Here is a 14,860-nt window from a genome sequence, read left to right as displayed (position 1 = left end):
GTTACTTGATTCTAGGAAATAGATTATATGACAGGAAAAATATTAACTTTAACCAAGTGATCAATATTAACATCATCAGTAAGAAGTTATTGAACAAATTTATTACTGATATGATATGAGGAGAGCACTTTGCTGCTGTGTTATTCTTCCCCAAAATGTATAATCAATCTCAGCCTGGTCATGAAAAAAAAAATCAGACCAACCTAAACTGAGGAACATTATACAAAATACCTGGTCAATACTCTTCAAAAGTGTCAAGGTCATGATAAAGAAGGAAAGCTGATAAACTGTCACAGACTGGAGGAAACTAAGAAGGCATAACTGGTGCTATCTTGGATTGGCTCCTAGAACAAACAAAAGACATGAATGAAAACCGGTGAAATTATGAATGAAGTCTGTAGTTCAGTTAATAGTATTATATCTATATTAATTTCTTGATTTTGATAAATGTACCATGGTAACAAAATGTTAACATTAACAAAAACTGGCTGAAGGGTATATGAGAACACTCTATGCTATCTTTCTAAGTCTTCTATACATATAAAATTATTTCAAAATAAAAAGTTTAAAAAATGATTGGACTTATTTAATTGGTAATAATAAATGGCAAGGTAGTAACAATAAGCATAAAAAATACTGATTTATAAATATGCATAGAATATGAAAACTTAATTCTTTTCATTTTCAAATAGAAAGTGACAGGCTAAAATCCAGGTAAATAAATTGATTTATCTGACTTACTTATATAAATTAGAATTGAAATTCTCTGCACATTTTTATTAAGACTAAAAGCCTGAAAATAATCCTGTCCTTGGTTTCCCTTAGAAGCTTATTCATACAGTTGGGCTTAGGAAGCTACTAATTTCTTCAAAAATCCTCTTAACTCTGATTTTATACTTCTAATTAAAGCGCATTATAAATGGACAAAAATGTTGTTTGTCATGGCAAAGAATCACATAACCATCAAAATCTTTGTGCCAGTGTCAACATTTCACAAAATTGGAAGAGACTGATAGTGTTGAAAAATGTTTATATTGAAGCTTTTCACATAGCTTTAAGATTATATTTGTAATAAATTTGGATGCCTGGATTAATACTTTGCACCTTTCATTACAAAATAGTGATGTTATAGCAACACCAGCAGTTTCATTGTTTTTCATTTCAAACGAAAATTTTGTCTTATTTTAATGTATTTGTTATTAAATTATAGCATTAGCTAATATTTACTGAGCACCTGGGTCCAAATACTGCAATATTTGCTTCATCTGCATTTTCTCTCTAAGTTTTACAATTATACTATGATAATGGTATTATTGCTACATCATTTTACAGAGGAGGGAAATGAGATTCAGTAAGGCCAAGCAATGCAAGCAAACCATGCAGTCAGTTAATTAAACAAAAAGCCAGAATTTGAACCTAAGTAGAGTAACTACAAAACTCACACTTTTCATTATTACGCTTTTTTACCTTACAAAACTATATCTCATGTTCTTTGGCAATTTCCTGGATATTTTTTTTTTTTTTTTTTTTTTTTTTTTTTTTTTTTTTTTTTTGGAGACGGAGTCTCACTCTGTCGCTCAGGCTGGAGTGCAGTGGTGTGATCTTGGCTCACTGCAAGCTCTGCCTCCTGGGTTCACGCCATTCTCCAGCCTCAGCCTCCGAGTAGCTGGGACTACAGGTGCCCACCACCAAGCCCGGCTAATTTTTTTGTATTTTTAGTAGACACAGGGTTTCACCGTGTTAGCCAAGATGGTCTCGATCTCCTGACCTCGTGATCCGCCCGCCTCAGCCTCCCAAAGTGTTGGGATTACAGGCGGGAGCCACCGCACCTGGCCTTCTTGGATATAATTTTTATATGTAATTATATGCAAATATAAAATTTTCTCTTTCCAAATAAAGAGGGAGTTTGCTCACCACTAACGTTTATGCAACCCATAAAATATTCAGTGTGGTGCTACAGATAAGGAATGGCAACTTTTCACAACTCCTCTGTACACTGACAATGCAAGAGCCACTGAAAAAGCACACCAATCTCATGATTTAAGAGCAATTCACTTCCCAGGGTATCCCCACAGGATAGCTATTTGCCTAGCAACCATGTTTCGGGCAGCCAAATGCTTCTATCACCAAACCTCGGTATTTTAAAGTGACTTTAGAGATTCTAGAGCAATCCATGATTCAAAAAGAATCTGCTCCACTTTAAAATTTCCCATTCCATATTTATTGCGTGAAATTACACCAAGTGCTTAGGTTGCTGAGTGTTTTAGAAAGTTTACCCTATACCCTAACTTCTGCCTGGAAGAACCTTACTCAGAATTATCCAGATATACTGAAGTGGTGACACAGCCAACAAATCTGAAATCTGTACAGACTAAAGATCTGTAAGTACTTAGTTCTTTTTGAATCTGAAGTATCTGTAGGTTTACACCCTTTTGCATTACAAAACCATAATAGGGTTCTTGAAAAGCACATTCACATATATTATTTCATTTGATCTTCACAAGTTCCCTGTGAAATAGTTTAGACAGCTAATACAATTCCTCTATTACAAATTAATAAGTGAGAGAGAGATATTCAAAAACGGTAGGTTATTTGCTCAAGACTTCACAGTTGTTAGTTAATGGTTCATAATGTCTTCATCTAGTTTTTTAAATCTGTATCAGGTATGGGCAACATCTATTACAATTTCTGTCTTTTACTTTCTTTTACTTTAACCAAATTTGTTATTCATTATCTGGTATGACTATTGAAACTCACATCCTACTCAGAATCTCCTAATGAATTATCTAAACAAGTTTGTTTAGAATCCAGCAACATCTTGAGACATAAGCGTTAAAAGTTAAAGAATAGGAGTAGATACATTTAGCAAATGCTAACCAAACAAAGCGAGGATGAGTATCCTAATAGTCATTTAGCTGAAAGAATAGAAGCTACTTAAGACACTCAAGGGAATTGATAGGAAATAAACTGAGGAGAAAGAACAGCTGAGTATCTAAAAAGACTGGAACCAACAACCAAAACATTTTTAGCACCAGGCAAACGCTGCCCTCCACGCTCTCTGCATTGTATGGTCTTTGGTCCCTGCTTCTCTCTGCATGTCTGCCCCAATCTTCATTCTCTCTGAACACCATATTTTCTGGCTTCACCTACTCAAAATTCAAACATAGTCACTTAAGCTCCAGCATTGCAATACCTTTCTGTTCAAAGTACCTAGCAAATAACAAATCAGTCTATCTCTCAGCTAAAACTCTTAAGTAGCACTAGTGTTTAATCAGTTCTGACCTTGGGAAGGAGTCATAGGGTCCAAGGAGGGCACTGAGAATAGAGTAAGGGGTGAGTGTGAGGTTAATGTTAGTTTCTTCCAGAGTGAGTTGTGCAAGAAAGATGGTAAAAATGAGTTTGTAATGTTAACATAGTAATTTTAATTTAATTTTAATGTTTAAAAAGTATCAGTGTAGACTCAGTCAATTATTGGGTTAATTCAAAATTCTAGTCCATAATGTAGGTGTAAAAGTTGATACTAGTATTAACTTTGTGCATCAGTTGAAAGGGCAACACATACATAAGCAAAGTCTTTCAGGAAAAAAAATAAGAAACTGATAGCAACAATCAGAGTACAAATTGTTCCCATATCTCTATCTATCTATGACCTGTGAAATGGCCAATTAACAAGACATAGATTACTTTAAATAATGAGACTGATTTAAATAAATTCATATATATGTAAAAATATATACCCATCGAATATAATAAACCATATCTTCTCAGTTATAGATATTCATAACAATCATAAAAATACCACAAATCAAATTTCAATAATTTGTCAAAATTAGAACATTTATAGGTCATCTTATCTCATATTACCCTGTGATTAAATTAATTAATTTCAAAATTGTAAGTTAACAACAAAAGTATAAGCAACAATATGCACTACTTGCAAGCAACGGGGCCAAAGGGCTTCTATTAAAAAAGAAAAACACTACATATAATAGGTTACCAATTAACCAAATCATAGTTCAAGAATGGTCCTTTTTTCTACTTATTGTAAATATTTTTCATCTAAGAGAACAAGTCATTGTTTATACATATTTTAACCTTGTTTTGAGATAATCAGAGAAGTCAATACTGGCTAAATTCATACTAGCAATGACTGTCATGTTCAGCATATAAGTATTTAATATTCCTGTTGTGATTGGCTTAATTGATCACAAAAATGAGTAAACCTCTCTTCTAAGTAAGTTGTAACAGCTTGGATTTTCACCCAAGCATGTTAGGCATGTGCTTTAGGCATCTTCTACACATCATATACGCTTTAGGTATCTTACATGCTTTAGGCCATGTAAGGGACAACATAATTTAAATTTTTGATAGCCAGATATGTAAGAGACAACTTTAGTTAGGTAAGCCTACAAGTGGGCAGTCCACTGTCTGCTTAGGAACAGATACTGAGTCAGGCAACTGTAAACACGTAATAAAGATCATCTTCTCACAATGCAGGTACTACTCACACTGGCCAGCTGCCTTGGGGCTAATGTAGACCTCCCAGGAAACCTAGTGGTATAAAAATCCGTGTATCTCATATGTGTGTGAGGGGCATTATCAGATGAAAAACCCACAACCCACATTTTTACCTTTAATGAAAAGGAAAATAATGGATTTCATTTTGACTGTCTCAAGACTATGTTTCCAGGGAGTATTTGTTCTTGAACTTGTTTTTCTCTAAATGCTAATTTTCAGCTCATTTTATTAAAGATTGGCGTGTTCATATATGGCATGAATAATTTAATAGGATAGGAAGTAAATCAAGGTGTAACACAGTAGGCCAAGGCTATCACAAACTACATTGACAAAGTACAACAACAGAGGTCTGTCAAGAGCCTTTTCTCCATATTTTTAAGTCAGGGGTTGTGGTTACTGTGAACTGCTATGGGCAGCACAGTATGCTCGACACCAGGTAGGGTAAAGACATTTTATATGTGTACTGTTCAACAGACTCAAGAAACTACATAAAGGATTAAAATGTTAGTTCTGCTATGCATACCATTACTATATTCAATTACTGGAATATTGATAATTATAACTGGATGCTAATTTGCATAAAGAATTTAAGTAAGCTAGATGCAAAAGTTTACAGATGCTGATATTTTGAGGAATTATAAGTAGTTGCTAAAATGTTTTCATTTATTCTAATATTTTAAGTACTTCAAAATAAAAACCAGTTTTCATGCTCTTGCTAGGGTACAAATTCATGGCAGGACTTTCAATTGGGTATGCTGCTAGATTATTTTTCCCATTAGATTGTAACTGTGAGTTTAAAAAATTTAAATTAATGAATAAATGACTATAATAATCAAAGGTCAATCAGCCAATTTCTTTGTGTCTGCACCTCAGTTTCTTAACTGTAGTGAACAAAATCTCAGGTTATATATAAACAAGAAACTAGAATAATGTTGTCCAAATGGTGCAGCAATCCATGCAAGACAAATGTTTGATTTTTCCAAAGAACTTTTTTTTTCCACTAAAGTTTCCTCACCAGCCCTCTCACAACCAGACTCGTTCTACAGAATTGCTGCATAACACAGTACATCAAATAAGTGAAAAAATTTTATATGACACACAAAAGTACAAAATCCCATAAAAATATGAATTTACTATGATTTTATTAAAACATTACTGAAATTAGTACATTTTCTATGTTCTAACTAGAATACAACTGGAAAATATAAATTCGAGCAATGCATATTGTCATATATGTACATATATTCATGCATAGGTATTATGTATGTCTATACGTACATGAACACACAATATTAATTTAAAACTGATGACTCATATGTCTCACTTTTTGACCCAATACATAAATCTAAACATTGTAGTATTCAAATTAAGTGTTATTAGTCACCTCAATAAGAGGTGAAATAATGATCCTAGAATGAACTAAAAAACAACATCTAAGACTTGGACGAAAAATTTGTCCCTTTTGGAGAAGTATAAATTTCATAGAGCTGTTAATACAGATTATCAATATCTTCAAAAGGAATCTAAAATGATGGAACACAGTTTAACTTAACATTTTCATGCTTAGAAAAGCAGAAAAATTCAGGACCTCAGTTTTCCTTGATAAAGAAAAGTATATGTGGAGAACTAAAGTAGGAGCTTGAACAACTCAGGAAGAGATCAGCTAAAAGAAAAGGTCACTGGCCAATAAAGGTGCAAGGAAAGATAAATGTTGCATAAAAATTATACTAAATGAAACAGTAGGAAAAATTTTAACCTCACTCTTTTTTTCCCACGAGTGACATTCTTTGCTAAGAGCAAAACTATTGCGCAAATAGTAATTTGGCAACTTTGGACAATGAAGACAAAAGATTGTCATGAAAAGTAGTATATGGATCTGCCTATCAATGCATCTGCATGCTCATGCAATGAAAAAGTGTATGGATTATTTGGTTACAAAGGTAAACCCACTTGAAAGAATAGGGTTATTTTTAGAAAGTTTACAACTAAAAGTCATAACAAAACATAAGGATTGAGCATTTTGAAGGAAAATTATGACCATGAAATTATGAGCATCAAAAAAGGTATGAATCTGAATTTGCTAAATTAAAAAACAATAAAAGGCAACAATGCATATAATATAATTTGGATGTGTGTCCCCTCTGAACCTCATGTTGAAATGCAACTCCCAATATCAAAGGTGGGACCTCATAAGAGATGTTTGGGCCATGGGTGCAGATCCTTCATGAATGGCTTGATGTCATCTCCATGGTAAGTTCTCATTCTGGCAGTTGACAAGAGCTGGTTGTTTAAAGAGTGTAGCACCTCCACGCTTTCTCTTGCTTTTTCTTGCCATGTGATATGCCTTGTCCCCTGTACCAGCTGCCATGAATGTAAGCTTCCTGAGGCCCTCACCAGAAGCAAATGCTGGCACCACATTTCCAATATGGCCTGCAGAAACTTGAGCCAAAATAAACCTCTTTTCTTTATAAATTACCCAGTCTTAGGTATTCCTTAACAATGCAAATGGACTGAAACACCCTGACATGATAAACATTTCTGAAGTTCCTTTAACTTGAAATTTATACATAAAATATTAAATAGTTTTGGAATTTTCTATCAATGATTTTACCTTTTTTGTAATCCTAAGTTTGAAATCATACATTATATTTTCCATAATAGATGGCTTTTTTAAGAAGGTGATAAATTATAGGACATTCACTTACCTAAAGTCTTCTTTAGTTCCTACTAAGCAGACTTTCAAGGAGAAAAGAATCTAAACATATCTTTAGATTAGAATCTTATCTTACCTGAGTTGAATGCCTGGAGTCACTGATACAATCAAATAATGAAATAAATGCCAGGGTTATTTATTTTTTCTCTCCCAAATACTTTGTAGAAAGTAAAGAGTGTCTTGAGTCTAAACTAAGACAGTTTACGGCTGTCTTGATAATTTTTTTGCTCTTTATAGATCATTTAATATTCTACCAGCATTAAAAATCAATTCAGAATTAATCGGATTTTCAAGTAATTAATTTCCTCCCAGAGCACAATGGCTAGTAATTTAATTTCTGGATACAAGCGTTGGACTGATGTAAAATTTATATTTTAATAGAGTGTAAATAGAATTCCACTATCTCAGAAGAAATGACTCCTTCTGTGTAACGGCCTACCTACCTTTTTGAAAAAGATAGTAAGAAGCAGCACACATTTCCTACCTTTGAAATTCAACATTTAACCTAGTTACTAATCTATTGTATGGCATAAATGTGCCTATGATTATGGTTAATACGTCTTTTTTGCGTTTTCTTTCTCATATTTTCAGCACAGCCTTCATGCCACAGCTCTGAATGTGCAATCACTAAACAAAGGATGGTTCTGCACTGAGTGCTCATGAAGAAATTTGAAGCATGAAAAATATGTAGAAAACAGACCTGGTGTAATTAGTGTTAGTCATGAATACATACTTTACTGCTTTATAATTTGCACAGCTGAAGTCAATTATTATACACTTATTTTTCATGAACATACCTGTTTATCTAAGAATTATATAGTTATTTTAGAAACTCAAGGACCAAAATTATAAGTAATGAAACTTGAAAATTGTAGTTACCTTATAAAATAACTTTCCATAGAAAATAGAAGAATGTTTTGTAACAGTGAATTGAGAAGACATGAGAGCAATTAAAAATAGAAATCACTGAAATAGAAAGCAAACATACAAAAGTGAACTTTAATAAAACCAAAAGATGATTTTTCAAAAGTTAATGAATTTGATAAGTTCCTAAAAAGACTACTGAAAAACAGCAAAAACTCAAATTATCAACAATAAAAAGTAAAAATGGGGAATAATCACAGATCCATTAGATATTTAAAAATAATCAGATATTATTATCCCATTATCTTTAACAATTTACATAATATAGAAAATTCTTAGAACCACAACTTGTCAAAATATAGTACTGGCATAAGGATAAACAGACCAATAGAACAGAATAGCCCATAAATAAATTCTGACTTAAAGGGACAAATGATTTTTCACAAGGTGTAAAGACCACTTAATGGGGAAGAACTATCTTTTCAACAAATGAAGTTATGAGAACTAGATATCCATGAAAAACAATGAAATTGAGCCCTCATACCATATACAAAAATTAAAATGAGTCAGAGATCTACACGTAAGGGCTAAAACTACAAAACTCTTAGAAGAAAACATAAAGGAAAAGCTTCATAAGATTGGAATTGGCAATGATTTATTGGCTAAAACACCCAAGATGCAGGAAACAACAGAAAAAGTAGACAAATTGAACTGCATCAAAATTAAAAACTTGTGCATCAAATGACATTATCAATGGAATAAGAAGGCAACCCGCAAAATGAGAGAAAATATTTACAAAACACATATCTGTTAATGAATTAATATTCAAAATATTAAAGAATTCCTATAGCTCAGCAACAACAACAAACCTTGACTTTAAAGTGGGCAAACGACTTGAACAGACATTTCTCCAGAGAAGATATGCAAATGCCAGTGAGAACATAAAAGGATGCTCCACATCACTAGTCATTAAGGAAATGTAAAATAAGATACCACTTAAATGCACAGTCAAAACCACAGTAAGATACCACCTCACATCCATTATCATGTCTATTTAAAAAGAAAGAAAAAGAGAGGAGAGAGAAAAACAAGCAAAGCAAGACCAACAAGAAGGAAGGAAGGAAGGAAGGAAGGAAGGAAGGAAGGAAGGAAGGAAGGAGAAAGAGAAAGGAGGGAAGGAAGGAAGGAAAGAGAAAGAAGAAGGAAGGAAGGAAGGAGAAAGAGAAAGGAGGGAAGGAAGAAAAGAGAAAGAGAAGAAGGAAGGAAGGAAGGAAGGAAGGAAGGAAGGAAGGAAGGAAGGAAGGAAGGAAGGAAGGGAAGGAAGGAAGAGAGGGAGGGAGGCGGGGGAGAGAGAGAAAGACGAAAGGAAGGGGAGGGGAGGGGAGGGGAGGGAAGGGGAGGGAGGGGAAGGGAAGGGAAGGGTAGGGAAGAGGAGAAAGACAGAAAGAAGAAAAGAAAGAAAGAAAATTAAGTGTTGTTGAGGATGTGGAGAAATTGTAACTCTTAAACGCTGTTGGTGGGAATGTAAAATGGTGCAGCCACTATGGAAAAAAGTATGGCAACTCCTAAAAAGAACTAAAATTAGAATTACCATGTGATTAAGTAATTCTGCTTCTGAGTATATACCAAAATAATTGAAAGCAGGAACTTGAACAGATATTTGTGCATCTATATTCAAAGCAGCATTATTTGTAATTGCCAAAAGTTGAAATAATTCCAACCTATGTGTTCATTGAGAGGTAAGAGGAGGAACAAAACATATATATATATATATACATACATATATACACACACACAAAACATTATTCACCCTTAAAAATGAAGAAAATTCAGACATGTGACATGAATGAATCTGAAGTCATAATGCTAAGTGAAATAAGCCAGTCCCTAAAGGACAAATACAGTTTGATTCCACGTAAGTTTACATGAGAGATACCCTTACAGCAGTCAAACTGATAGAGACAGAAAGCAGAATGGTGGCTGTTAAGAGTGTGGGACAGCAGAAAAGGAGAGTTATTGTTTATTAGATACAAAATTTAAGTTTTGCAAAATGAAAAACGTTCAGTGGATGTGTGATGTTGATGGTTGCATGACAATGTGAATGTACCTAATGCCACTGAACTGTACATTTACAAATGATTAAAATGGGGGAAAAACTGTCCTCCCCCCAAAAAAGAGGTATTTAAATATTATACTCCTATATGGTGTTTGTTTGTTTGAGATGGAGTCTCGCTTTGTCGCCCAGGCTGGAGTGCAGTGGCGTGATCTCGGCTCACTACAAGTTCCGCCTCCCAGGTTCATGCCATTCTCCTGCCTCAGCCTCCCGAGTAGCTGAGACTACAGGTGCCCACCACCACGCCTGGCTAATTTTGTGTATTTTTTTAGTAGAGACGGGGTTTCACCGTGTTAGCCAGGATGGTCTTGATTTCCTGATCTCATGATCCGCCCGCCTCGGCCTCCCAAAGTGCTGGGATTACAGGCATGAGCCACCGATTTTTAACTGGATTCATTATTTAAACTATTCTGTAAGAAAAACTCGAGGCCTAGGAGATTTAACCAATAAATTATTCTAAATTATTAAGATCTATATAAAATGAATCTTATACAAACTTCCAGAAAATAGCAAAAGGAAAATATTTCTCAACACCAATTTTTATGAGAACAAAAATAAATTTGATTCTAACACTGGATGATAATATGAAAAGAAAAAAATTAAATACCTATCCAACTCATGAACATACATACAAACCTCCTAAATGTTAGTAATTTGAAGGCAGCAATTTATAAAAAGGATAGTATACTGCAATCATTAGTCTTTATCTAAGAATGCAGATGTGATTTTTAAAAAAAATCAATGTAATTCATTATATTTACAGAAAGAAGAAAAATTACATGATTTTTCAGTCACCTCAATAAATGTGGAAAGGAATATGATAAAAATTCAACAGCTATTTATAATAAAACACTTTGCAAGCAATAAATAGAAAGAAACATCCTTATTTGATAAAAAGTATTTCAAAAGAAATATTAAATGGTCAGTTATTGCATATTTTTGTGCTGACACTGAGAATAAATCAAGAATGCTCACTATCACCAACTCTGGTCAACATTGTATTAGAGATAGTGTAAAATAGAAACTCCAAAAGAAACTACAAGAAAAATTTATAAATCAGTAAGAGGATTTACAAAGATCAACATGCATTTATATGTATAATTTCAATAAACATATTCAGTAAATATATATATAAGTGAAAATTATATGTATAATGAAATTATATGTATAGAAATCAATAAGAGGATTTACCAAGATCAACATGCACATATATATATATATGCATGTTTATAATGCATATATATAACTGCCCCACACTCTAACAACCGCCATTCTACTTTGTGTGTGTCTCTCTCTACATGTATATATCAGGAAAAAAAACACAAATAGACAATAAAGTTTTAAAATAATACCATTTGTTTCCATTTTGGTTACAACAGAATGAGTTCATACTAGATGACTGTATCACAGAAAATAAGAATTCAAAAAGCAACTCCCTGAAAGAACTAGAGAGTGAACAAAAGCAAACAGATTCTGGTGACAATTTAGGCTTAAAGAGAGGAGGAGGAGAGCTGTACAATATACTTTCCCCATTTTCATAACTTTTATCCTTTTTTTATTTTTTTAAGTGCACACTGGTGTTAAAAGCAATGCTAGAAAAAAAATCCAGCCTCTTTAGATGGGGAAACCATAGTTTCAGAAGAGAATGAAAGAATTAAGAAAAGAAAAATTAAAATGGGGTGCCACAAATTCTATTAGTTACATCTTTGCTGACTTCTGAGCTATGGGTGTCTTGAGTAAACTAACAACTAAGTCAAAGATAAAGTATCTAACGTTAGACTGGAGATGCCATCCACAGAAAAAAGTTTGTAATACAACCTCAGTCAAGATAATTACTTGCTAAAACCAACAAAACATCGCCCACTGTACAAAAATAATACAGAATTTCCACAATTTAATATTTATATTGTCTAGAATTTAATCCAATATGATCTAATATATAAAGAATTAAGAAAATAAGCAACTTCTTAAGAGAAAGAAAATCAGCTGAATCCAAACATAAGATGAAGTCAGTACTAAAACTAACAGGCAAGGATTTTTAAATGGCTATTGTAATTATCCTCAGGAAATGCAATATGGTTTAATGAATGGAAAATGGGAAATTTCAGCAGACTAAAGCCAATAAAAAAGAACAAATGTAAACTCTAGAACAGAAAAAGGTAGTTCTAAAAAATGCTAGATCTGACATTAAAAATTTCTGCAGCTGTGGTTTGAACAGCCTATAGAGAGTACAATTAAAAAGTAGGTAAACTTGAAGATAGCTCAATAGAAATTATCCAACACTAAAATACAGATTAAAGAACATTGAAAGAAGGAAACAGAGCCTTGGGGATCTGTTAGATATCAAATGGCCTAACATATAGGTAATGGCAATTTCAGAAGAAGGATGAGGAAGAATGAGACAGAAAAAATATTTTAAGAAATAATGACCAAGTGACCATTGAATAACCATATTACCATATAAATTATGGACATGTAGCACATATAACAACCATAATATACATAATCAGTTAGGAAATGTCTATACATTTGTAAGATTCCTGTATTTTACATGGCTTTGTACAAGTTTAACACTGACTGGGCTATAAAATGTTAACAATGTTTATTATAACCCCTAGAGCAAACATTTTTTTAAAATAATTAAAATGAAGAAGTATAACCTAAAATAACAAAAACAATTTAAAAAAATTTAACACTCTTAAATAATCCAAAAAAGTCAGGAATGTTGAACCAACAGAAAAAAAAAATCAGAAGAGGAAAGTAGAAAAAACAATAATGAAGACATAGACAAAATCCAGTCATATATAATTACATTAAATACTATAGACTAATCAAACAAAAACTAAAAACTAAAAAAGAGTGAAATTGTTAGAATGAATTTTTTTAAAACACAATTACATGCTGTAAAAAACGTATTCTTTAAAGACATAGATATGCTAAAAGTAAATGGATGAAAAAGAATATGACATGCAAACAATAAGCATAAAAGGGCTGAAGTGGCTATATCACATAAAATATAAGATAAATGTATAAGCAGAGAGAGGAATATTTAATTATAATAAAATTTATGAGGAATAAAAATCACTAATGTGTATGCATCTAAAAACAGACCAAAAATTGACATAATTATAGGGAGAGATAGATAACTCCATGGCTGAACATGCTGACACCTCTTTCTCAACAATTATTAGAACAACTAGATATACAAATTAGCAAATATGTAGAAAAATTGAACAGTATTATCAACTATCCTGAAGATAATTACAAAAAATTATACCCAAAAATAGTAGAGTTCACATTTCTTTCAAATGTACATGGTACATTACTAGGATAGAACATAAAACAGGAATAAATTAAAAAGATTTCACTACATTGGAATAGGAAACCACACATATTAAATAACACATGTTTAAGCAATTTGCAAATCAAAGAAGAAATCAAAAGGGAAATAAAAATTATTTTTAAATAAATGTAATAAAATCTAATATACCAAAATTTTAAAAATGCAACTAAAGCAGTTCCTAGAGGGAAATTAACAGCATTAAATGCTAATACTAAAAAAAAAAAAAAGCAAAGAAATGAAACCAATAATCTGAGCACCAAGAAATTTTTCAAGAAGGGCAAAATAAATCCATATTCACTAAAATAAAGGAAATAGTGACAAGAATAAAAATCAATGAAATACAAATGAACAGTAGTGAAACATCAATAAAGCTAAAATTAGTTCATTTAAGATATCGATAAAACTGATATATCTCTACCCAGTATAATCATGAATAAAAAAGAGAAGATACAAATTAATAATATTAGAAATGAAAGACGGGACATAGTTGCAGACTCTTCTCACACAAAAAGTATAATAAGGAAATACTTTTACCAACTTAATGCAAATAAACTTTACAACCTAGATAAAATATACATATTTCTTGAAAGACATAGATGAACCAAAACTAATTCAAGAAGAAAAAAAGAATGAATAGTCTTATATCAATCTTAAATATTGATATTATCACTTAAAACCTTCCAACAAAGAAAACTTCAGGTCCAGATGGCTTCACTTCAAATTCTATCAAAAATTTTAGGAAGAAATACTACTAATTTCACACAAAAAACTCTTTCAGTAAATAGAAGAGGAAGTTTCCATTTTATTTTATGTGGTCAGCATTAACTTGTTGTCAAAATCAGACAAAGACATTATAAAAGCAGAGAACTGCAGAAAAGTATCTCTCATAAACATAGATCTAAAATCTTGAAAAGAATTTTAGCAAATGAAATCCAACAATATATAAAAGGGATAATACATAATGACTAAGTGCAGTTTACCTGGGAATGAAGATTGTTAGCAACCATATATCAAATAATAGATTTTATTATATTACTAGAATATAGAAAAAGAGCTATATGATAATTTTAATAGGAGCATTGTTTTTATAAAGTTCAACAATTATTCAAAATAACAACTCTCACCAAGCAGAAATAGAAAGAAGCTTCTTCAACATGATAAGGTGACCTATACAAAACCTACAGCTAGAATCCCGCTCGATGTTGATAGCCTTTTCTATCTATGGTAGGAATAAGACAATAATATCTGCTTTGTCACCTTCAATTTGACATTATTCTGAAGGTCCTAGCCAGTGCAATAGGACACAAAT

This window comes from Nomascus leucogenys, chromosome 9, assembly GCF_006542625.1.
Source record: "Nomascus leucogenys isolate Asia chromosome 9, Asia_NLE_v1, whole genome shotgun sequence".
In the NCBI taxonomy this organism is placed as follows: domain Eukaryota; kingdom Metazoa; phylum Chordata; class Mammalia; order Primates; family Hylobatidae; genus Nomascus; species Nomascus leucogenys.
Note: the sequence above shows the minus strand (reverse complement) of the source record.